Below are 25,793 nucleotides of genomic sequence, written 5' to 3'. Positions count from 1 at the left end.
TCTAGAGTAGCAACTTGTCCTTCTTCAAGCTTCCTGTCAGACCTGCCATGTTCCTCCTCATCTTTGCAGACTCTTCCTCACCCCTGCAGACTCTTCCTCACCCTTGCCTGCTCAGCATCCCACTCTCCTGAGACATACACACACACACACACATGCACGCACACACATGCACACACACACAAAATTAGTTCCTCTTGAGTCTAAAATACATGACCTTATTAAATATATTTTCTTCTATATTTCTGGAGTATAAAAAAATGTCATTGTCCCTACACTTCTGGTTGAGGAAAATATCAATCATCAAAATGAAGCAAAAGGGAAGCAGAGCAGATCTGTTTCTGACAGAGAAGGTTTGGGCACAGGCAGCTTTTCTGCAGGCTGTGTGTGTGCCTGTGGTTCCGCATGTGTGCATGCGGTGGGTGGGTGTTGTCCGTGAGTGCACGCCCTTGGGCGGCTCTGTGCTCACGGGTGTGTGCCGAGAGACCCGGGAGCACCAGAGCCGGTCAGAACCAGGCAGCAGAAAATCTGCATTTAATTGCAAACGTAAAAAATAATCACACAGAAGACCTCACTAGCATTGAAACTGTGCCCTTGACTTAGAGTGTGGAACATCTTTCTATTGAAACGCTTATAAAGCTGTAAACTATAAGTCAAAATTTCTTCAAGAACATGCCTGGCCTTGTTAGGATGATTTTATTTCTGAGGGTGTTCCCAGCTTTTTCTGGGAAAAGGAGGAGGGGTGGGAGTGGGATGTGGGATGTTTGCAGGGTGAAGGAGCAGGACAGCGAGGCCGCCTTAGATCTGTCTTAAAGATGTCTTTGTTTTTAATTATCCATGTCTTGAACCACAGAGAAATCAGACTCTCTCTGGAGTTTAAACTCAGATAAAGTGTTCTGCATTGCAGCTTCCTCTCTACCTCCCAGACAGCAGCCTTTCTCTACTTTTTTTATTTAGTTTTTTTATTTTAATGTTTTAATTTTTATTGAATTTATTGGGGTGACATTGGTTGATAAAGTTATATAGGTTTCAGGTGTACAATTAATTCTATAATACATCATCTGTATGTTGCATTGTGCGTTCACCACCCCTAATCAAATCTCCTTCTGTCACCATTTATCCCCACTTTACCCTCTTCTACCACCCCCCACCTCCCTCTTTCTCTCTGGTAATCACTACACTGTTGTCTGTTTCTATCAGTTTTTTTCTTTGCTTAATCCCTTCACTTTTTTCACCCATTTTCCCCAACCCCTTCCCTCTGACAACTGTCAGCCTCTTCTCTCTATCTACAAGTCTGCTTCTATTTTGCTTGTTAGTTTATTTTGTTCATTAGAGTCCACATATGAGTGAAATCATACGGTACTTGTCTTTCTCTGACTAGCTTATTTCACTTAACAAAATAATCTCCAGGTCCATTGATGCTGCCACAAAAGGTAAAATTTCCTGCTTTTTTATGGTTGTATACTATTCCATCGTGTAAATGTACCACAGCTTTTTTATCTGCTCATTTACTGAGGGGCACCTGGGCTACTTCCAAATCTTGGCTATTGTAGATAATGCTGCAATCAACATAAGGATGCAGATATTCTTTCAAGTTAGTGTTTCAGGTTTCTTCAGATATATTGCCAGGAGTAGAATTGCTCTTCTCAGCAAAGTGGGAATAGAGAGAACATATCTCAACATAATAAAGACCATATATGACAAACCCACAGTCAATGTCATTCTAATGGGCAAAAACTAAAAGCATTTCCCTTAATTAAGATCAGGAACTAGAGAGGAATGTCTTCTCTCACCACATATATTCAACATAGTATTGTAAGTCCTAACCACAGCAATCAGACAAGAAGAAATAAAACCATCCAAATTGGAAAGAAAGAAGTAAAACTTTTATTATTTGCAGATAATATAATACTATTTCTAGAAAACCCTAAAGATTCCACCAAAAAAACTACTAGAACTGAAAAGTGAATTTAATAAAGTAGCAGGATACAAAACAAACATCAAGAAATCAGTTGCATTTTTATATACCAACAATGAACTATAAGAAAGGGAAGCTAGAAAAAAAAAGAAAGGGAAGCTAAGAAAATAATCTCATTTACAATTGCATCAACAACAACCAAAAAAACCCTAGGAATAAATTTAGCCAAGGATGTAAAAGACCTGTACTCAGAAAATTGTAAGACACTAAAGAAACAAATTGAAGAAGATACAAATAAGTGGAAATGTATACCATATTCATGAATATGAAGAATTAACACCATTAAAAATCCACACTACCCAAAGCAACCTATAAATCCAATGCAATTCTTATCAAGATACCAATGACACATTTCAACAGAACTAGAACAAATATTCCAAAAATTTATATGGAACCACAAAAGAACCTGAACAGCTACAGCAATCTTGAGAAAGAAGAACAAAGCTGGAGGAATCATGCTACATGATATCAAACTATACTACAAGGACATATTAATCAAAATAACATGGTACTAACATAAAAACAGGCATATAATCAGTGGAACAGAATAGAGAGCCCAGAGATAAATCCATGCTTTTAAGGTCATTTCATATTTAACAAAGGAGGCAAAAACATACAATGGGGTAAAGACAGCCTATTTCATACATGGTGTTGGGAAAATTGGACAGATAAGTGCAAAAAAGTTAAACTAGGCCTTTCTCCATTTGTAAATTATTTATTGCTTTTCAACCACCTTTCACACTGCTAAATGATTCTCCATGCTCCAAAAAGAAAACAGCTCAGTTGGATTTTATTTTATTTGCCTGAGTCTGGTTTGTCCTCCACCTCATCCCAAGGAGCATTTCAGGCTGGAAAATGTGCCCAGCTCTGCCCTCTGGGGGTTGTGTCCTTGGCCTGGTCAGGGAAAGGCCCCCAGCGCCCACCAGTCACAGGGCTGCCTCTAGGCCTGCAAGAATGGACTTTCAAGTGAGGGGAAAACAAACTGCTTCTAGAAGCTTGCTGAGAAGGAGTCCAGACCCAAGTGCTTCCCTTCCAACTCCCCCACCCCTCAGGATATCCAGTGGGTGGGCACCCCTCCTGGACTTTAAAACACAGATTTAGCCTAAGTGGGCTGATGCCAACCCCCCTGGCTCCCCACCCAGGTCCAAAATAAATTCACACCTCCTCATTTCTGTCAGTCTGAGGAAAAACAAGCCAGCCACACTCAGCCAGTTGAACGGGCCACAGAATACATGTTTTCAGATATTTTAAAATTAATTTTATTTCTTGCTCATATTTTTTAATTTCACTTCCGTTACCAGAATGTAACTGTGCTGTACCTCTTGTAAGGAAAACTGCAAGTTCTATAGTTAGACTCCCCTCACCTGCCCTGCCCCCAACTCCAGGCTTTGTTTGCACACCCTCGAACTGCCCTCCGCCCAGGCTGTGGTCCTGGGGGGAGGGCAGACCCCAGTCCCTTCCTCCTTCAGGTTTTAGTTTATAGCTCAGCCCCCCAACCTCCCTTGCTAGGCCTTAACTCTTACTTCCCCACCCATGTGGACAGTATCTAGGGGCCCTGAGACAAGCACCCACTCCCCAGCCTGGGGCATTGAGGTGCCCAGGGTCAGCCTGGCTCCCTCATTGCCCTTCTCTCCTCCCTGCTCCTCTTCTTTTCAGACCTTGCTCTCGTTCACTCCTGAGCCTTTTTGAAAAACGAAAAACCTAAAGAACAGGTCCAAATGTTTAAAGGAAACCTTAAAATGCTCTCTATACGTAGACCATAATAAGAGTAAACATTCACCAGAGCTCACCAAGTATCAAGCACCTTACACAGATTTATTCCTTTACTACTCACAATGACCCTGTGAGGTGAATACTAGTATCATCTCATTATGTGGGGCACTGAGGCACAGAGAGGCCAAGACTGGCCTGAGGTCACTCAGCCAGAATGTGGGAAGCCTGGGATTTGAACACATACAGCTCCAACAATTGCATTATTCTATCTCTCTAATGAGAAATTTGCTTTAATGGGTAAAAATCAGTTTTTTAATAAGTTTTACTTGTACAGGAGTACTTTATTGATTTTTTTAAGAAGTCAATTATTTGATAGTCTCAACCATTCAGACCTCAATCAAGAACTGAAAATGTAAGTAAAGGGGGCCTTTGAGAGACTAAAGAATACGTCACAAAATTCAAATCCAAAGACTCCTAAGGAAAGCCCCTCAGGCCTTCCCAAAAGATCACAAAAACAGATTAACTCTTATTTTACATGCAGTTCTAACAGGCTTGGTGGGTGGTTTCCAAGCCACAACCTATTAAAACAGCAAATGAGAAAGAAGTTAATTGTCAACCTTAAAGAGAGGTGTAAGTCAAACCATAGCATCATGCCCAGCCACATTTGCAGTCAGTATAGATGATATTAGTGATGAATTTCAAGTTGACATAGGAAAATGCTTATATCATAATTATAACTAAAAATAAGCAGAATGCAAAATTATATCTGTACTGTGGCTTCAACATGTAAAACAAGCAAACAAAACTCAAAACTATAAAAAAAGAGGTAAAGTAGGAATATACCAAAATGTGGTTTTCTCTGAATGCCAAGAGTGATTTTTTTTTCTACTTTTTGTGGGTTTTTTTGTTTTTTCTTTGTTCATTTGTTTTCAAATTTTCTGTAATGAGTGTGTAGTCCTTTTATAACGAAGAACTCCCAATGAACTTTTAAAAAGAGAAATAAAGAAAGAGGAAGGGAGAGAGAAAGAAAAGGGAGGTTAGGTTAGGCTAAGCAGGTGCAAGCCATGGAACCGGTAGTGAGGGAAAGGAAGAGAAACTTTTAAATTCACATCCAAAAATTCAAAATATCTGATGGTGTAGGAGCCACTTCCTAGAAGGACAAATTGCTCTACATAAATCAGTCACCTTGAGTATATCACTACACAACCAAGTGGCTGTTAGAATAATAATTACTATTAAGTCAACACTTACCTCTTTCCAGGTAAGCACTTTAGCTATAAAATCACTGGACTTTAAATGGTCCGTGTGAGGGAGATATGCCTTTCCTCAATTTACCCATGAAAACCTGAAGCACGACAATTACTGTTTCTTAGAGTGAGGGTTCAGTTCTGTTTACAATACCCAGCTAAAATGAGAGGCAAGAACCCAAAAGTAGACACATTTCCATTTACATACCTAAAGTGGATGAGAGTATTTTGTTATTTAAAAGGTGAGTTTCAGGTGTGAAACAGCTTGTAGTGCTGGTGCGGGGGTGGGGGTGGGGGTAGCAAGGGGCTCTGCAGGACCACAGCAGGACTGGGGAAGCTCTGCCTTTCCTGCTAGAGAATCTTCTAGCACCTTGAAGCAGTGCATCCACTTCCATGTGGATCATCCTAATATTGCCCTGACACAGGGCTGCATGTAAAGGAAGCACTCAACACAAGGTCTATGGAAAGGAAGGAAGGTGTGGGGGTGGAGGGAGGGAGGGGAGGAGGGAGGGAGTTAGGTTCTGTGACTCGTGGGCCCACAATTCTATTACACAACCCCAGTTACTGAGGGAGCCTCAGGTAATGACAACCAACGACTCTGTTAAAATATAAAGGGTATCCAGGAAGGCTGCTTAAGCTATTAAGTTAGCTCTCTAATAAGCGTGGTGTTAAGGGAGTGAAACACAGGAGGGATAAATTTCGATGAAGGAAGAACTAGGTGTGCAGCTGAGGAAAAGAGACTTTGAGTCTTTTCCTTAGAGGCATGGTTAACTTAAAATAAAGTTGTTTTCATAGCATCATAATGTTTTAGCTCTGAAAGGTACCTTGACCATCAACTAGTTTCTCATCCAATTTCCTTACTTTACACATAAGGAAACCGAGTCCCAGAGAGGGGAATTGATTTACCTGGGGTCCCATTGAAAGTTTGTACCCGAGCCTGAACCGGAAATCACTTTCCTAACTTCTTGCTGCGTCAAACTCATTTTGACATTTGGAACCCAAAACTATACTGCAGAGATCGATGCCCAGTTTTCCTTCAAGGGCTGCTGGCTGCTGCTGTGCAAGAGAGACACTGTGTTCTCAGCGCAGTCATTGAAAATTCTCAAGTGGGTTCTCAGGCCACATCCCCCCACCCCTGCCATCTGGGCTGGCTTGACACAAGGGTCTTACGAATGATCACCCTGTAAAACCCAAACCAGAACAAGCCTCACTCCTGGCCTAACCTAACCTGCACTCTACCCAAATACCAGTATTTTCACTGAGCCACGAAAGAAACTATAGTCCCTCAGAAAAATTCCTAGTGAAACATTGTGAACCAGAACCAAATGGATGTGCTTTCAACGCAGCTGAAGCAGAACAGAACATGGCACATCAGAATGTTCTCTGACCCTGAGAAGTTTCAGCTCTTGGCCATTAGAGGGATGTGGATAAAGAGAGGGAGTAGGGGTAGAAGAAAACTCTCTCCTGGTAGAGAGAAAGTAGTTAGAGGTCAACTACCCACAATGTGGACTTCCCATTCCACAACCCCTTAGGGAAGCTGACACTCCTGTTTCTAGAGCAGGACAGAAAGCTAAGCTTTGTCCCACCCAGCCTCCATGGCAGTGACCTCTTGAGGGTCAGAGACCTCAGCGAGTCCTCATGACAAATGTGAAGCCTGAAGACAGGCAGGACGTCCATGTCTTGTGTGATTTGTATAAATGGTTCAATGATTTGTGTTATAGAAGTGTATTGAGTTAGGAAAACTGTCTTTGAAGAATGCGACATGAATTATATGACTTCTTGTCAGCACTTTAGAATCTACCAACTAGTTTCATTCAGGCAAAGGCAAACCCAGCAGATTGACATGTGCGCTTGTGTGAACTGTCAAAGAGTGTACTTGGGAAGGCCAGCGTGTCATCTGAGGCCAAACTCTTATTCATCTTTCATTTTCCAACTCAGATGTCCTCCCCTCCACTAAGCCCACGTGACTATCCGCGCAGCCTCACGGTGGGAACAGCTTCCCCCCTCCAGACTCTCACGGAAGCAGAGCTATACACCTCCTGAAAGACTGAATCATTTGTACTTCTGATTATAGTTCTTGATGGCTGTGAGCGACTTGGGGAAAGGTCTCTCCTTTCTGACATTTCTGACTCCCTCGCCTTCCTCACAGCACCCGGCACGTGACAGCCACACAGTAAATGTTTATTGAATGAACAAATGAATTTCTGAGGTTGCTGATCCTGAGTGAGGGTTCTTAGCTTCCACTGATGGGCTGAGAAGGAGCCATAAGCCCTCTGAAATCACACACAAATCTGCATGGGCAGTCCACACAGATGTGCTGTTTGGGAAAGAGAGTACACAGATTCTTAGAGGGATCCAGTTCCCAGAACAGTTAAGAACCACAGTCCCAGGATGATTGCAAGGGTAAACCAAACAAGGTCTATGAGAGAGCTTGGAATTCTGTCTCGGGGGACATATTGTGTTGAATGCCCGGACACATTCAGATAGGGCTCTATGAAGTGCCCTGGCAAGGATAGGACCTCCAATTAGGAACTCCCAAAGTCCCAGCTGTATAAAGTGTGTGTGTTTGGGTGTGTGTGCACATGTGTGTGGAACAAGAGAATGGACAGATGGATGAATGGATGGATGGATGAATGGACAGATGAATGGATGGATGGACAGATAAATGGATGGATAGGTTCCTGAGTGGAGGGGGGAAGAAAAGAACCAACCTTTAGGTACTTCCAGGTGTTTATCATCCAAATTGATAGGCACAGCACAAACTGAATCAAATTGATACACCCTCATTTGGAGAAGAATAAATTCAAACAAAAAGACTATGTGCTCTGTTACGAGTTGAAATGAATCCTCCCCTGCCCCTCGACAAGAAAAAATTCATATATAAAGTCCTACCACCAGTATCTCAGAATGCAACCTTATTTGGAAATGGAGTCGCTGCAGCTATGATCAGTTACGATGAGATCATACCAGAGGAGAGGAGGACCCTGCTCCAATCTGCCTGGTGTCCTTATAAAAAGAGGAAATTTGAACACAGACACACACCCCAGGAGGGTGCCATGTGAAGTTGAAGACAGAGCTCGAGAAGCCAAGAAGCACCAGAGGTCGTCAGCAAAGCCCCAGCAGCCAGGCGAGAGGCATGGGGCAGGTTTTCCCTCACAGCCTCTGAAGTGACCCACCCTGCCGACGCCTCGGTCAAGACCTTCGGCCTCCAGAACTGAGACGATACATTTCTATCGTGGAAGCCACCCGCGTTGTAGCACTTCGTTAATGCAGTCCTAGGAAATTAATACCACCCCCCACCTCACTTCCTCCGAAAGAAGAGTGAAGGTGTGAAAAGGTGCTTGAGGTCTGAACTCTATTCTGCTCCGTGTGCCGAACTCTAGCCCTTTATTCTGTTAGTCCTCCCACAACATGGAGATGAACAAGCAGGCGGTGCCCGCGCAGCAGGGGGGAGGGGACCCTATTCTGAACGGTTTGAACTTTGCCCAGCATCAGGGTTTGGTTCTCATCAAACTTGTCTTGAATTGTGTAAACTTTTTCTTAATTCAAACCACTGTTCTCTAGATGTCTGTATTGTTTATTTGCTTGTTGACTTTCCATGAATAATGAACCAAATCAGAAAGCCAAGGCTCTGGAAATCTGTTTGGAACGCATCTTCTCCCAGTTTCCAGCTTTACAGCTGAGCAACCTGGGCAAGCTTCGCTCAGTGGGAAGGAAAGGTCTGAGAACACCCCCCGCCCACAGGGGGCCTACAGTTCAGCAGAGGAAACAGGACTAAAGGGAGACGCACAGCACAATGGCTGTGTAAGGACAAAAGGCAATAAAATGAGAGAAGTCCAGGCAACGGCCGAATGAAAGCTCTGTCAACCAGAGCAATGAGTTTAGAAAAGGGAAGCAGCAGCTTGGGGAACGCAAGACAAGAATGGATACATTAAAATGTGCAATAGCTTGCGATTCAGGCTCTGCCCAAGTCAAGGGGAACTTGAAACTTAAGTTTCCAGATCACATCTAAATTTAGAGCTGGAGTTTTAAGTGGGTTTGAAACCTGGCCAAATTGCCTGTCTTTCAGGTTCAATTCTCTTGATGTATTGGAAGCCACAAACATGACATTTCTAAACAAAGGAACCAAAAGTCAAAGGAAGTCAGCTGGGTCGCGTCCCTTAATGACCGTTAGCATTCCCGAGTTTCCTCACTGTGAGTGAGAGGCCAAGGCCGCTGTGCTTCGGCTGGGTTTTCCGTCCTGTTATCACTCCGCAGGGCCGGGGCTTATGCGCACTGAGCTCCATTCAGGAGAGCTGTGTGAGACCCGCCACGGCCACCCCCGGGGGCCTCAGCCCAGGGGCTAAATCATGTGCAGGTGCAGCATAAATAGGTTCACCCTGCGGGATGAACCACAGAATGGGTCGGCACAGATCCAGGAACAGAAGACACCAAAGCAACAATTTCTCTACATTGCCTTCACTCACAACTGTCAATTTACCCACAAAATGCTTAAATCTCTAGCAGTTAAAAGTAAAATCTGGCCGTGGAGGGTTCTGCTGCCTCTGATATTCTAGTGCTCAGTCCTAGGGAGGTGGGTGGTGATGCTGACTTGTCCTTAAGGAGCCCACAGTCAGGCCACCTAAAGTGAGGCCCTGGTGTGGGGAGGGGGTGGCTGTGATCCGAACAGGCTGCAGGGAGGTCGTTGAGAGGTTTCAGAGGGTGACTGTGCCGATGTGTGCATGCGTGCGTGTGTGTGGTGGGTGAAATCTTCTGCCAGGCCCTCCCTGACCATCCAAAGTGATATCTCTACAATGTGAGACCTGAGCAGGGTCTCCCAGAAGACCCACCAAGGCTGCTCTGAGTATCAGCAGTGCCACCCCCACGGTGGCATCCTGAGGGGAACACACCAAGCATTTGAGGGAAGTAAAACAGAGGAAGCTGGAAAGTCAGATACAATGGAGCCAAATGGATTAAGAATTTGCAAACAGACTGAAGGCTCGTGACTCATTCCCGCTGGTGTGATGCAGGCTGCTTCCTAGTGGAGTCCCAAGCTCGGGCAGGCTCACCCCTTGATTTTTCAGTTCACACAGGGGCACACAGGCCCTGGCGAATCAAGTCATAACCACTAACTCATAGGAGGAGGTAAGGGAACCAATGCACCCTTTATATGGCAGGGTCACGGACAGGTCCACTCTGGAAATCAAACCCTGAGCCTCTGAGTGAGCAGAAAGTAAGGGAAAGTAAGTGAGTAGCCTCTACTCTTTGGATCCTGATTTTCTCATCAGAATTTGATGGCTCCTAGAGTCTTTTCCATTCCCAGATTCCTATTCTGAGAAAGTCAGTGCCTTACTCTAGAACCAGGTACCTTATCCATTGGGTACCACAGCTGCCTTAATAGCTCCTCAAACTTTCTCTGTATGGAGGGAGATCTACATAAATAAAGTAACATGTCTCTGACACGGGCTGGCTTAGGCAGGGTGCCATCAGCAAAGAGCTCCACTTCCGTCACCACTGGTGCCTTGAGTCACAGTCTCCAACCCTGGATGACAGCTTTTCTTGTCCCCTTCAGAAAGTGTAACAGTCTGATTTTCAACTGTTAGAAATTCCAATACAATTGAAACTAAAACTTCAATCTCTTATCAGTTCAGACTTCTGTCCTCCCTCCCCTCTGCTTCGGGGTCCCAGCAGAAACTCAGCAACAACAGGGATGGCACCATCTAGCACCCTCTTCCATATACAGAGGGTAAGACTGGTTCAGGGTTGTGTTTTGTCACTTTTCGCTAAGTTACATGTGGTATTAGACAGCCCCAAATCTCAGTGGCTTAAAACAACAAGGTTTACTTCTCGCTCACATTTAATTGTACCTGCAGGTATGGCTCTGCTCCACATGTCATTATTCCAGGGCCCAGGCTGAAGGAGCAGTCCCCATCTGGAACATACCATTCTAGTGGCAGAGGGAAAATCTCAATGGCCCTTAAAGCTTCCAATCAGGTGTGGTGTACACCACTTCCTACTCACATTCCATTGGCCACAGCGAGTCATGTGGTCATGCCCAACAACAAGGGCACCAGAAGGTATACTCCTCCCAAAGGGCTCACTGTCAATCACATGGCAACAGGCAGGGGTGTGTGGTCGTCTCATAGGCGAGCAGCACGTAACTGGAAACAATAAGATCGTCTACCCCAGTAATCTTAAGTAATTTCTTAGAAATTCATTATTTCACTTGAGTCTATTTAATTCATATGAGATCAATTACAGTTTATCTCACACTAATCACATTTTAGATTATGTACTCCTTCAATATTCTAAGGTTGTTCCAATCTCCAATTTACATCTTATGGTAGGCTATTCTCAAGATGGACAGTCACATATATGTTATTCTAGTTTATATTTCTAAAAGATACATTTTTTCATCTTGTCCCCAAATTTGTGGACCTAAGGCCCCTCAATCCTGACTGACATTTACTTAAGGAAGAAGGTAGTGCAGAGGGGGCTTGAGGTCAGTGCCTCACTCACTGCCTGGCACACAATAAGTGCTCAACTGGTTGCTGAGTGACGAATGAACAAATGAATGGCCTGTGGTACCTATTGATTGTGTCCCTAGAGGGTCTGATGATGAGAAGGGTTAGGCTTTGATTCTAGCAGAAAGAAATGGTGTTCAGTGTTTGAGCAAACTTCAGGGTTGTGGAAGACAGACTCTCAATCAAGGTGGCTTACATGATTCCTACCTCCTGGTGTTCATGTCCTGTGTGATCCCCACCCCTTGAGTGTGGAACCTGTGACTTGCTTCTGGGCAGTAGAATATGACAGGCTGTATATGATTACAGGTATGTGATGGCACGTTTACATTACATAAGACTATAACACCTGTCTTACTGGCCTCTCTCCCTCGCTGGCTTTGAAGAAGCAAGCTGCCATGGTGGGGCTGCCTTTGTACGAAGGCCTTCTGTGGCAAGGAATGGAGGGCAGTCTCTGGATGCTGAAGATGGATTTCAGCTGACAGCCACAAAGAAAATGAAGCATTCAGTCCTACAGCTTCCAGGAACTTAATTCCAAGCCCTAGCTGACAGCTGGACTGCCGCCTTGGGAGACCCCTTGCTGAGGACCCGGCTAAGCCATGCCCAGACTCCTGACCCACAGACAATGAGATAAGGAATCTGTTTGATTAAGCCAAGTGTACTGGTGATTTGTTATGCGGCGGTAGCAAACTGAACTCTTTAGCTCTACAAGATCCTCTCCACAGAGTCTTGAAAAAGATATTGTCCACATTGTGCACCAGAAAACCGGGCTCACAAGGCAGAATGACTTGGCCAAAGCTAACACCTATCAGGTGTCAAAGCCAGGATGAGTATCCACCCTCCCTGCCTTCTTCCATGGTGAATTTAAGAGCACTGGAAGGGGCTTCCCACCTGGGGTGCTGCGAGTCCATTTCTCTGCTAAGAATTCTGGGATTATCTGTTCAAGGAATGGTTGTCTGGCAGGTAGGGGACCTTAGCTGTGGTGTTTTGCCTGCTGTGCCCTAAGAAGAGAAGACCCACCTAAACTACCTCTGGTCCAAAAGCCACCTTCTCCCCAGGCCCAGGAGAATTCATAGGAAACTACTAATTTAGGCAACAGAACCTAACAGGCAGCAGCTGAGGGCCTTTGCCCCCAATTAGCTTCTTAACCACCTGAACAAGTAATCTGCACACCAGTCACGATGACCCAATAGCTTCATTCAAGTGTCTCTTCTAGAAAAGTGAGATTGTGTTGGTATCAGAAGGGCTTGTGGGAGCATCCTACAAGGAGGAAAGGCACATGCCGCAGAGCGAAGAACCCAGGAAAACCAGAAAATCTGTACTTTTCTCAACAGCTACAGGCTGTAGGGCAGAGGTGAGCTTGCATGACCCCATGAGAAGCAGAAGCCTCCAACTTTCAAGGAGGAGGGTCTCTTTTTAATGTAGAAGCTGTGGGGAGTAGTTATGCTTCTTACATCTGTGGTAGAGAAAACTCCTAAAGATTTTTTAAAATCCACTAAAAGTTCAGTGACAGTTTTCAGTTGATTTGTATTTGGCTCCTTACAACGGGACCCATATCTGTCGTGTACATACGTGTAGCAGCAATATGTCTCTAGTCTAATCAGAACACTGGCTTGGACTCCTCTGGTAAATTCACTGCTACTGCCTTGTAGCTTTTGTCAGTTTGAAATTTAGTGGAAACAATGAAAGTTTCTATCTTCAATCTGGTCACACATCCAGCTTGTTTCAGACTTTAAATGTTGGTGCCATGGTATTCAAAAACAGGGCATCACTTGACAATGGGAAGCCCAGCAGAAACTCAGAAATGCCCAAATGATACAGAACAGGTGAAGTGTCTCATTGCAGATAAAAGCCGTAATTTCATTTCCAAAAGCCAAAAAAGAAATTTTTTCAATTAGGCACCAAATTTATTATTCATGCCTGTCAGGTAGGAAACAGTAGAAGTTAAAAATTCAGATTTGGAAGTAGACCTTCATTTGAATACCAGTTCTGCTGCTTATTAGCTCTCTGACCTTGGCAGGTTTCTTAGGTTCTCTGAGCTTCAGTTCTCTCAAATTGAAATGTATTTGTTTTCTGTTCCTGCATAAAAAACTACCACAAACAAACCCATTTGTTATCTCATAGTTTCTATGGGTCAGCATCCAGGTAGTGTCCTCTGCTCAGGGACTCACAAGGCTGAAATCAAGGTGCTGCCCAGTCTACAGTCTCATCTGGAGACTCTGGAAAAGAATCTGCTTCCAAGCTCATTCAGGAGTTGGCAGAAGTCAGCTCCTCCCTGTATGACTGAGGTCGCCTTTGCTTGCTGGCTGTTGGACAGGACTGCTCTTGGCTCCTGGAGGCCACCCTCAGCTTCTTGCCATGGGGCCCCCTCCATCGGCAGTTCACAACAAGGCAGCTCACTTCTTCAGGGTGAACAGGAGCATCTCTCTCTCTCTGTCTGCAAAAGATATGTTTTATGTAACCTAAACATGGGCTTAATAATCCCATCGCCCTTGCCTTATTACATAACGGAAGCATGAGAGTGACAGTCTGCCATCGTCACAGGTCCTGCTCACAACTCAAGAGGAGGGGATTTTGTAGGACATATACTCCAGGGGCAGAACTCTTGGGGGCCACCTTAGAATCTGCCTGCCATGGGGCTGTGAGATTAAATAAGACAGTGGGTAAAGTGCTTACTGTTCCACATGGCCCACAGAAACCTCAATAAATGGAAGTCATAGCATGTGTGACAGGCAGAATAATGGCCCTTGAAGATATCCTTGTAACCTGTAAATACATTACGCCTATGGCCAAGAAAATGAAGGCTGCAGAGGCAATTAGTTTGCTGTGAAACAGGGAGATTATCATAAATCAGCTCTTTATATAATCATAAGAGCCCTTCAAAGCAGAAGAGGGAAGAAAAAGATTTAGAACCAGAGAGGTGGCAGAATTAAAGGACTTGGCCCAACATTGCTGGCTTTGAAAACAGAAGAAGAGGACCAAGAGCCAAGGGATGTGGGTGGCAAGGAACGTGGCCAGGTTGGATGGGGCAAGAAATAGGTTCTCCTCTGGAGCCTCCAGAAAACAACAACAACAAACAGCCCTTGCTGTCACCCGGGTTTTAGCCCAGCAAGACATTTCTGACTTTAGACCTCCAGAAATGTAAAATAATAAATTTGTGCTGTCTAGGCCGCTTTGTTTATAGTGACTTGTTACAACATCCATAAAAAACAAACACAATATTTTATATATTTTATTAGGGCTCAAGAAAAAAGATTAAAACATATTTGTTCACTAATCACTTATAAAAGCGGATTGAAAACCTGTGACGTGTAAAATCTAAAAGGGAGTAAGAGGAAGTCCGTCTCTGTCTGCCCTGCTTGGCCTGCGCATCCACAGTGAGAGGCCTGTGGCGAAGGAAGGCAGAGCAGCTCCAAAGGAGACTGACGCATCCCACAGGAAACACTGGAGAATCTAGAGCCGAAAAGACAGTTGTAATGTGGGGACTGGATGGGGTTGTGGGAAATATTTGATGGGCTGTCTTTTGGAAGAGAACTTAGAAGTGTTGTGTACAGTCCCAAGGGGGCTATCTACTGGGTAGAAGCTACTGGAACTCAGCACTCAGCTTGGGATGAGTAATTTCTTCCTGGAAGTCGATGATTATATCAATTAGAAATAACAGAGACCAGAAAAAACAGTGGCTTAAATGAGAGAAGTGCCTTTTCTGTCATGGTAAGTGCCTCTGGAGGTGAGCGGTCCAGGGCTGGTTTGATGGCTTTATGATGTCATGGTCCCAGGCTCCTTCTCCCTTGACACACTGCCTCCCCTGGCCTGATGCTCCTGCCCACATGGTCCGAAGCAGAGAACAACACACCCACATTCTGGGAAGTGGAAAGTTCATATCCCAGAATGAACATCACTTTTGCTTTCAGTCCAATGACAACACAGTGATAGGCCCTCACCTGGCTGCAAAGGAAACTGGGAAACTCGTCCTTCTCTGGGTAGCCATGTGACCTGTTAAAAAATTAGAGGTTCTATTACCATGGGAGAGAAGGGGGAAATTGTTATCGGGGGAGGGGCTCTGTACAGTGATGACTGGTTATTTTAGACCCAGAGATTTTCCTCTCTGTGATGGACCCTCACTGTTTCGGCACTCCACAGCACTTTGGTTTCTTTTTCGGGAATGGACCTCTCTCCCATGGAACTGTCTGCAGGGACTGTTAATGGAGGTGCTGCTATCCCATAGCCAAGAGCTCCATCATTCATTCATTCTACCTCCAGCCTCAGCAAAAAACCGATTCCTGTTACCCCTCGAAATGCCTAGTACCTGCCCTTGCTCATACCAATTCTCAAAGCTTTCCCTGTCATTCCAATAATTTCCTTTCCATTATGATCAGTTACAGGGGGGTTTCTGTTGCCTGCAACCCATGAGCTATCACAGTTACACTGTCCCCTGAGTCTTCTAGCAGAAGCTTACAACATCTTGGCAGAACTAGAAGCAATCCTGTTGTAGGGCCATCCATGTTCCAGTATTACATTGGAGAGCCAGAAAGCATAATGCCCACTAAATTAAATGATTTGCACAAGGATTTATGCTGCCATCACTAAGACACTCAAGGATGAGCAATCAGAGCTGGTAGAGGACACACTGATCCCATCAAGCAGGGGTTGGCGAATATTTTCTCTCTCTCTTTTTTTTTTTCTTTCTTTTCAAAGGTCAGATCATAGGTAGTTTAGTCTCTGTCGCAACTGCTTCATTCTGCCATTGTAATGTGAAAGTGGCCACAGGTAATATATAAAGGAATGGACATATCTGCATTCCAATAAAGCTTTATTGACAAAAACACACAGCAGGCTGCGTTTGGCCTGTGGGTACTATTTTGCTGACTCTGCCATTAAGGATTCAACTCTTCCTCTCTCTTCCTGCTCTGCCTTAGCATGTAGCTTTTGTCATCGCGCTTTGCCCTATTGTTGCCAGAGGTAGCGGCTTCTCCATCTCTACCATCATCTCCTTTTAAAGCATCTTGCTAGATGCCACCCATTCACTCCCACCTACATCTCATTGGCTCAACCCACATCACATGACCACCTCGACCAGAGGAAAACAAATGAAATGTGGTGGTTTTTAGAGGGATACTGTGCCACTCTGAATAAAGTGGGGTTCATCGTGGAAGGAAGGGAGGAGAAAGGGAAAGAGAGAGGGAGGCAGGGTAGAAGACAGCACAGATGAAGAGCAGGCAATGAACAGTGTCTACCACAGGCCAGGACTTGTTCCCTCTGGTGTCCCCACACCCAGCACAGTGCCGGGCACATGATGAGGAAAAGAAGAGAATGGTAACAACTATGGAGCCAGGGGCTGGGCTAATCAATTTCCATCCATTTGTTTAACCCTAAAAACAACCCTGTAGCCATAGGTACTACTATTCTTCCAGGTTTACACACAGTAGAGATTAAAGTCATGCATCTTGCCCAAGGTCACCATTAGGAAGCAGCACAGCCAGGAGTCAAACCTGCATATACCTGACTTTGAGCCAGCACTCAAAGACACCAAGACATGTTTATGGAAAGACTGAGGCTGAACCAGACGACCTTGACGTTGATGGGCGCCTCCACCCTGATAGGCTGTGATAGCTACTGTGGCTTAAGCAAACTGAAACGAATCCTTTCTGTGGTTTCCACCTCATGCCCAGGACAAGGCTCCAATTACTGTCCTTTCCAATTTCTTTTTCCCCAGTTATGCTGACCATAGTTTCTGAAACAAAAATCAGGACACATTCATCTGGCACTAACCTGACACACGGTCTCTCAACACAGCAGGCTGTTTGAAATCAAGACTTTCTTGGAAATTCTGGGACACAGAGTTGCTACCCTGGGGTCCCTCTTGATTGGGAATGCAGGCTTCATCCAGCTGAGACACAAGAACCAAGGTCATTGCCTCTGACTCTTGTGTTCTTTCAGGACTGAGAAGATGGAAGGCAGTGGTGGATATTTTGGAAATGTTGGAACGTATGGATTTATCTGCCTCAGAGCAGGACAGGTACTCAGAAATCCGGCAAATCTGATCTGTGAACCACAACTCTAGAATATGGGCCTGACCCTGCTTCACTGAAGCTAAAGTGCTCAGAGGATTGGGAGAGGAGAGTATCATGATACCCACATAGGTTCTCACTGCAAAGCCAAGAAGGAAACCCACAGAGGTGAATTCAGGCAGGAGCGAGCGGGGACGAACTGGCTGGTGACCCAGGGGGAGGAGTGAGGAGCAGTGTTCCCTCCGGAGACGAGCCTCTGCTGCCTCCTTGTGACTCTGGGGGGCCTTCGTGTTGCCCCAGGGGAGCCCAGCCTCCTCCCACAAGCTACCTAGACACAACACCTCTCTCCTGAGAAGCCCTTTCCTGTGACCCCAGCTGTTCTCCTCATCGAACAGAGGTACATCGTCTCTTATACCTGTAGCTATTTTATAACTGGGGACACGGCGTCACTAGAGATCAAATGACATCCACTATAGCTCAGAGGAGGAGCTGGAAAATAAGTTCTAGACTTGCCACACCCCTACTCATGGGCCCACTGGTCTCCCTGAGCCCACCCAGAATTCAGGCATGAAAGTAAATGGAAAGGCTTTGTAACCAGGGCAGCTGTGTGAGGTACTGTTAAGAGGTGCGGGTCACCACTGTCTTCTGTGCTCTGCAAAGAGGAGACAGTCCCAGCCTCATCCCTCCCTGAGTCCTTCTCTTGCCAAGTGCCAGCTGCATAGACACTTATAATTTCCCCCAAGGGCCATGATGCCTCAGAGCTTCCTCCCATGTTGTTCTATTAGCTGGAACAGTGTAACCCAGAAAATAGGACTCTTGAGGAAGGGAGCCCATGCTGCGTGATCCAAAGAGTGCTGTTTCCCTTCTGTACATTGGGAGAGGAGGATCACGCTCTCAGAGCTGCAGGGAGGGTGTGACGAGAAAATGTAGTCAGAGTGCCTCAGACCACACCAGGCACACAGGAGCCAAGGAGCAGAAACACTGAGAAGTTGAAGAGTTCTAGGTGTCTGGACCACAGCAAAAAGAAAGGGACGGCCTAGGAAGAGAGGACTGGGGACTCCATGGCAAACTGTGTCAACACCACAAGTTTTACTAGGGCAAGAGGAATAGGGTTTATCTCTAGCCTTGATACAAGCTGCCGCTGGACAGAGGCAGCAGAACAAGCGTGGACTCTGGAGCCTGCCCACCTGAGTTCAAATTCCAGCTCTTCACACACTAGCAAGATATCGAACTTCTCTGTACTCAACCGAGCCACTCTCTGTCAGTTTCCTCATCTGCAAAATGGACTAACGGCATTCATGGGCTGTGGTGTGAAAATCATTTTGAAGGACTCCTGACAGCTGGTGAGCACTGGGTGCCTCCTATTCTTACTCAAACCAACATTAACAGCCACCATTTCTTGAGCACTGATAACATGGCTGGTACAGAGCCAGGCCACATCCCTCATCTTCGATTCTCACACAACCCACCATGCGATCGCTGAGGACAAAGCTCAGAGAAATGCGATGACTTGCCCAGGACCATCCAGGTAGAAAGTTACTGAGCAGGGATCAGACCCCCAATTATCTGGCTCAAGAGCGGAAGCCAGAGCACAAGATTTTATGTTCACTTTGGGAGGCAGGTTATGGGGAACCAAAATCCCTCTGTCTAGTTCTTCTGTTTTCACCATCTATTTCTCGCCTCCCCGCCTGAAAAATGATACAGAGCAAATAGAAGCAACTCCCAGAGTGCTTTGGCAACTAGAACAACAAGGTTTTCGAAAGCTGATTGAAACATCACAACTGGTTCTCAGATTCTCCTTCTGGCCCCACCACAGGGCTCCCCGAGAGCTGCACAGTCCCAGCACTGGAGGAACACCCTGGTGTCCTAGACACAGCTATGCCATCAGCAGAGCTCTGGGCTGGCCACAAAGCTCCTTTGCGCTCTCTAAGGAGATGCCCTATGTCTCCTCTGCTGCTTCCTGCCCAGCTCCACTCCTACCCTCGGCATTCTGTGACTTGCCTTGGGCAGAAGGTAGGGGATGTGGGGCCAGTTTATCAAATACCACTTGTCCTTGGATGAGGAGCCTCCATTTAGTAGTGTCCCCATGACCTTTCCTGGGATGAGATGTTCTCATACCTGTTTCCCCTTCTTCCACCAATTCTGCCTCCCTCTACACACTTCTCTTTCTAAACCGATTAAACACCCTGGCCAATCCCAAGGTTAACACTCTGCAACCAACCCCCAGAAGGCCTGATGTGAGGCCAAGTCTGGGGACCTGCCCTCCCTGGCCTCTTCTCTCTTGCCTGCCCTCAGCCCTGCTGGAGAGAGTTCGAGGTGGGTTCATTTTAATCAGATGATAGTAGCCTTTAGTGGGGGCCTCCAAGGGAGTGATACAGCCACATCTCAAACCCTTCCTGCTCTCAGCTACCTCCTCTCCTGATCATAGGACCCTCCCCTCTCAGAGCAGCTCCCAGAATTGCAATCTGCCCCCAGAAGAAGCCCCATAACCTGGATTTATTCTTGGTACCAGAATCGGCACCTCTGAAGAGAACCCAGCCAACGGACTGGGTTCATAAAACCGCAGGCTGTTAGAGCCACCCGACATGGAATTAACTGGCCCTGCAGGAGGTTCTGACCTCCCATCACCACAGCCTGCAGGTCCAGGAGAGGAGAGACCAGAGGTTCCAATCCCAGCCCACACGTCAGAACCCCAGCATGCCAGGCCCCACCACCGGGATGTCAATGCCATACACCTGTGTGGAGCTCAGACTGCTCCCCCCAGAAGTCATCTTAATGTCTCCCCAGCCATGACTGACAACCACTGGGTCAGACCATCTTCACGCAGGTCTTTGAGGGGCTCATGTTAGGGGCTGATGGTTAAATCTGTCTCAGTTCAACCTACATGTATTGGAGAGCTTGTTCTGTTGCATAAACTTTCATCAACACACGTGAAAATGAACAAGGTAAAACCATTACCCTCAAGGTGCTGTCACCTGTCAGCCCCAAGACATGGGGTGCTGCAATGAACAACTCTAGGGGGCACCCTCCACACTGTAGACCTCAGGGATGTTCCCCGAGGATGTTTCCGGCATGGAATGGTGCATATGATGTCCCACAGCCATGCTACTGAAGGAACCTAAATAGCAGATGAAAGCTAAGCGTCAGCTCACTCTCCGGAAATGCATGGATTCCAGTAAGCTGTTCCCTAACTGCAGTCCAGCTTAATCTAACTTCACTCATTCCAAAAACATGAGCTAGTTATTTTTTTCTCACTAGACTGTGAGCTCTCCAGCAGAGCTTTTATTCTGAGGACCAATGTACAATGCCTTGTCCAATCTGGGGTGCTCCTGAGGTTAAGAGAGGGAGCTAATAAGAATTACATCACAACAAGCCAGAGCTGCCCCAGAGGTGCAGTTCCTCAACTTACGTTCTTGCTCTATCCTCCTCGGTCCCTAGCACAGAACTCTGCATATTAAAAATAGTGAGAATATTAAATATTTTATTGCTTGTTGAGTTTACGTCCCTCTTATCAGCTGAATCAAGGTCAGAAACAACCTTCTTTTTTTAAGATTTTATTTATTTATTTTTAGAAAGAGGGAATGGGAGGGAGAAAGAGAGGAAAGAAACGCGGATGTGTGAGGGGTACATTGATAGGTTGCCTCTCACACACTCCTCCACTTGGGTACCTGGCCAGCAACCCAGGCATGTGCCCTGACTGGAAATCAAACTGGCAACCTTTAAATTTGCAGGCTGACACTCAGTCCACTGAGCCACACCAGCCAGGGCAACATCCTTCATCTTGAGAGTGTCTACTTTATAGCAACGAAGAAGGAATAGCCTCCTCAAGTTCTCTGTATTGAATTAGTTTTCCCTGGTAGACAGAGCAAAACCAGATCGCAAGGGCCTTCAGCAATCAGAGAGCCTAACAAAAGGGCATGCATCTGACTCAGCCCCCACCCAGGGGTGTTCAAATGAGCCAAGGCATGGCCCTGCTCTCCAACTTGGGGCCTAGCTAGATTATTAGGCCTTGTTCCTGATGTTTGGGTTGAATTGGGGGAGGTAGAGCAGGACTTTACTTCCCTTGTAGAACATAGTAAGATAATAGAAGAGCACTGGTAGATCATAAATGAATAATTAGCTCCATGAACCTTTAGACCAATGCATGGCCCTGAATCCACAGTCAGTCAGCCGAGACAGTGAAGTCACTGATGTCAGAGCTTCTTGCCTCTTTCCTTCTCATTACAGCTCCTCTAGATGGCAGGTCTCCACGCTGCTCCTCCTGCTAGAAAATGCCTCCCCTGGCATTTTCCTGTACCTGCCTCTATATCAAAAGGCGCCTGTCCTGTGTTGTAAGCCCTTTTCCATAAGCCTTTCCCCTCCAAAAAAATAAAACCCTACTCGGGTACTGAGGCCTGCTAATGGGTAAAGCAGGCTGCCCCTCTGTGGTTAGCTATTTCTTTTTGACAGGAGCCTTCTTGACCCAAAGGCATGTCTCCTAGGAGGAGAAGTTCTATTTCAGAACATCTTAGAGCTCTTTAAAATTACATCCTGTGTAAGTGGACACTTCTCAGCTGACCCACAAAGAAAGGACGGAGGCCAAACCAATCAGTAGCTGGAAAGTGGTGTCTGGGGCAATGAGCTGTGTTCTTTGGTTTTGTTACTGACTTGCTTGCAAACCAGTGTCTTGAAAATAGACTCGCTGTCATCCTTGGGCCTCACATCTGTGTGATTGTTCTGTCACAGAGCCCATGTGAAGGGACAGACACATGTACACAGCAATGCAAGAGGGTGGGCCCCACCAGGAACCTGGAGGGTTTCGGGGGTGGTCTGAGGATGGGAGCACTTGTCTGTTGGCAGGTATCATGCTCCCTGGCAAGTCTGAAAGAGAAGCGGGGAAAGGAATGGCAGCTGAAATGGCCAAGTGTCTCCAAAAGCTGCGGGTTGAAAAGCGAGGATGGGGGCTCGCTTGTCTTTTTCACTGGCTCTCTTCACAGATGTTTTTAGTTTGCAAGATGTACTGGAATTAAAGTGCTGATAAGAATTAGAGTCTCAGTTTGAGGCTTCAAACAGCACTCTCTCAGGCTCTCATAAACACATGGTCACCACTTGCAGGGACTGCAGCGTCCCTCACCCGCTGCAAATACGTCCAGGCACTACATCTCTCTGCCCCAAAGTGATGCTTCCAAGAACCAGGAAATAACTGTCTCCTAATTCCCTGAGCCACAGAAGAGCGCTCTGTCGCCCAGCACAAGACAGCCTCAGCCTGTCAGTGCCTCTCCCTTCCTGTTCAGCGCCCTTCCAAGATGCCCAACCTTCCTGGACACTGACTTCTTCCTCAGACTGAGTAGAGTGAAGCAACCTTTGTTGAGCATCCAGGTGTCCCAGGTACTCCACTAAGCACCTAGCACTCACCATCTCATTTAGTCTCCATGACCCAAATGCAGAGAGAAATAACTCTCTGGTCACCCAGATGGCCCCTGTCAGAGTAAAAATCTAAAATAATCTCTGCCCTGGCTGTTGTGGCTCAGTGGATTGAGTGTTGGCCTGCAAGCCAAGTGTCGCTGGTTCGATTCCCAGTCAGGGCACACGATTAGGTTGCACGTCAGCTCCCCAGCTGGGGGCACGAGTGAGAGGCAACCACACAGTGATGTTTCTCTCCCTCTCTTTCTCCTTTCCCCTCTCTCTAAAAATAAAACAAACAAACAAATAAATAATAATTTTTAAAATGAAGCTACTTCATTAAGAAATTTTAAAAAATAAAAAATTAAAAAATTAAATAAAATAAAATAATCTCTGTAGTTCTAAAGCCCATGCTCCTTAAGTGCCTTCTATCCTTCTTACTCCCAGTCAAAACTTAACTCTGAACCTTGCCAAACCCTTTGAGTCTAGCTCTCTGGTAACTAAAAAGCCAATAAATGAACAAATGCTCCATTGTCCGCAGTTGCTAATGGTGTGAAATGGTTTAAATGTCTGCTCCTTTCTTTCTTTTTCTGAGACTGCTGACTGTCAGTCCTGGATGCCCAGATGGTGCCTCTCACCACACCTCCAGCTCGGGCTCCCTTATCTCCCTTTCTATCTGTTGGTGACAGACCCTCCCCTCTGCCCCCAAACTACAACTCAACACCACATGAGGGAGAGGCCCGCGAGCTTTGGTCCAGACAGAGGTGAGCAGAGACCAAGCAGGACCTTAGTTACTGCTGTCATGAACAGCTACAGCTCACTTGTGGATTTGGAAATGTTTCCATCTCCCAAAGCTCTTCCAGCTTTAACAAGTGTCTGACCCGTGGGCAACAGGACCTTCATGTCCTCAGAGTTTTTGCAAACGGTTTGTGGATCCATATGTGTGTCAGACGATGTCGCTATCATGCATAAAAGGGTATGTATGAGTAGAGAATATAACATACTATTTTTCAAATGTATATAGATTAATAAGTCGTCGTTGGCAGCCGTCCGTCTCGAGAGACGATGGTGTAGCTTCTTAAGAGTCTATCTGCACCGCCGACAATGGCTGTGCAGTCCAATTCGGGAGTGACACGGTATCTGTCTCCTCCCGTGTTGAATCGACATCTTGCGATGACGCTGGAGTGTCCTCTCCAGTGAAGCTGAAGCTACAGAGCCTGGGCAGGGTGATATGGAGGGTCTGCTGTTGCCCATGCAGCAGACCCCCCCTCTCTTCGCAGCTGAAGGGTCCAAGGGAAAGACGGAGTCAATACAGCTTGGCTTCAGGTGCGCCGCAGGAGTTGCCGGTGTTGACTACAACGTCAAACCGCCTTAGGGACTCCGGCTCCGGATTTTCTGTCGGGGTTTACTCCCTTAGCCTTTCCCCTGAAGAGGTATGCCGCAAGGCAGCGGAGGTTTTTTGGAGTCAGAGTTTTCCTTCTCTGATGTGCCCTGACTGGAAGATCGAACCAGCGACACTTAGCTCACAGGCCGACGCTCAATCCACTTAATCCGACGCTTAATCCAATTAATAAGTACAAATTCATTTAAAAGCACTTTGGACTTAGAATGATGGCAGCAGAGTAGGTAGCAGTGTGGTCTGCTTGCTCCCATCGCAGAAAGGCTTGGAGTACAAACACGGAGACGAGTGAGTGAGTGTGGATTTCAGATAGCGCGAGCAGGGAAGGGAGTGTGGGAGCGGAGTGGAAAAGGGCAGAAGGCTCACCCACACTCTCAAGGGGAGTCACTGGGCCCCCCAGCCCAGTCGTTGGGCTCCCCAGCCCAGCACCGCTGCTGCACTGCACCCCAAAGGAGCAGCTGCAGACAGGCTCATTGGCTGGGATCTGCTTGGAAACTGCCGCTTGCCATAGGCGCTGGGACCAGCGGAGTCCCGGAGGGAGACAATAGGAAGGTTTCCTTGAAACAGCCGGAGGTGTGGGAGGACAGCAAGCGGCCCGGACTGTGGGAAGCTGTATGAACTGAGTCTAGGTGGGGACCCCCTGGGCTGGCAAATCTGGGCTGGCAACCCTGCACCCCAGGCACATGCATCAAGGCACCACTAAACAAAAAGGAGCAGAACTAAGCCGGGGAGAGGGACCCATACAGGAGAGCTGTGGCAGAATCACAGACTCAGTGGGGACCCCAGGGAGGCAAGCAGTGCACACAGGCAAACGGTGAGGTGCTGCCAGCCAGGGATGAACGCAGCCTGGTGCTGCTGCTTGGAGCACAGAGACTTCTTGGGAGGAAGAGCGAAGACAGGACCCAAGGCTGGGCGGGGACCAGGAACATGTGCACTGGCTTGCCAGCAGAACAACGTTGCTAGAGAAGTCCGAGGACTGCTGAAGGGTGCCGCAGGACAAGTGAAGAGAGACCCAACTCAGTGTGGCTCAGAGCAGAAAGTTGCAGCAGGCCCATGAGTGAGAGAAAAACAGCCACAGAAATCAGCCAAATCTCCTTCCAGCCAGCCAGCCAGCCAGAAAAGATTTGAAACTCATGGAATTTTGACCAGGTGTGGATCCAGAGAAAGAAGACTGCGCACAAAGGTTGACCTGAGTAAAAACTCTCTTTTTTTTCTTTCTTTTTCTTTTTTTTCACCTTTTTTTCTCTTCTCTTTTGTTTTCTTCCCTTTTTTCTCTTCCCTTTTTCCTCTTCCTTTTTTAAAAATTCTTTCTTCCTTTTTTAAAAAACTTTCTTTAATCTGTTTTCTACCTTCTCTCCTTCCTATCCTTCTTTTTTAATTTTTTTTGTTTTTTTGTTTGTTTTGTTTAGCCTCCCTTTCACACTAAACATATAGCATATAACTGCTATTTAAACCTAGTACTATACACTTCCACTTTCTCACTTTATTCTGCATTCTTCCCTATTTTTTTTAACATACAATGTAAATATTACTTACTGTCTCACATAGCCTGGACCCTACTTGCTACTA

This window comes from Furipterus horrens, unplaced genomic scaffold, assembly GCF_987537825.1.
Source record: "Furipterus horrens unplaced genomic scaffold, mFurHor1.1.pri manual_scaffold_6, whole genome shotgun sequence".
Taxonomy (NCBI): Eukaryota; Metazoa; Chordata; class Mammalia; order Chiroptera; family Furipteridae; genus Furipterus; species Furipterus horrens.
This window is presented reverse-complemented; position numbering follows the sequence as displayed.